A 481-nucleotide genomic window follows, 5' to 3' on the forward strand; every position below is an offset into this window, starting at 1 on the left:
ATATTTTTGTGCCATTATTGATCTTTTGACCTTGATAATAAAAAATTTAGGGTAAAAGAACATGCCAAAATTTTAAACACGCTGGGCAGGATTTTGCTCGATCGTCACAGTGCGCATAATCTTAAAACATGCAGCAAATCTGGTGATCATCAGAATTTTGCCACAAAGTTCTAACTATCACCAAAATTTTGTGGCTGAAATTCTTGTGATGGACTACTTCTGTGTGCTTTAAAATTCTGCCCATCATACTTTAAAATTTTGGCAATCAAGTAAAATCCTTCTTGGCATGCTTTAAAAATCTGGTGTGGGGCTATTTTCCAAAAATATTTCTTGAATTGTTTAGTATAAATATTGTTTTAAAAAAGGAAAAATTACGCTATATAGCAGCTTTAAAAAATAATAGCCGGCGAAATATATATTTTTTTATATTTTAATATATAATGTATAAAAAATATATATACATATATTTTATACATAATTA

Source organism: Nicotiana attenuata, unplaced genomic scaffold (genome assembly GCF_001879085.1).
Source record: "Nicotiana attenuata strain UT unplaced genomic scaffold, NIATTr2, whole genome shotgun sequence".
Lineage (NCBI taxonomy): Eukaryota > Viridiplantae > Streptophyta > Magnoliopsida > Solanales > Solanaceae > Nicotiana > Nicotiana attenuata.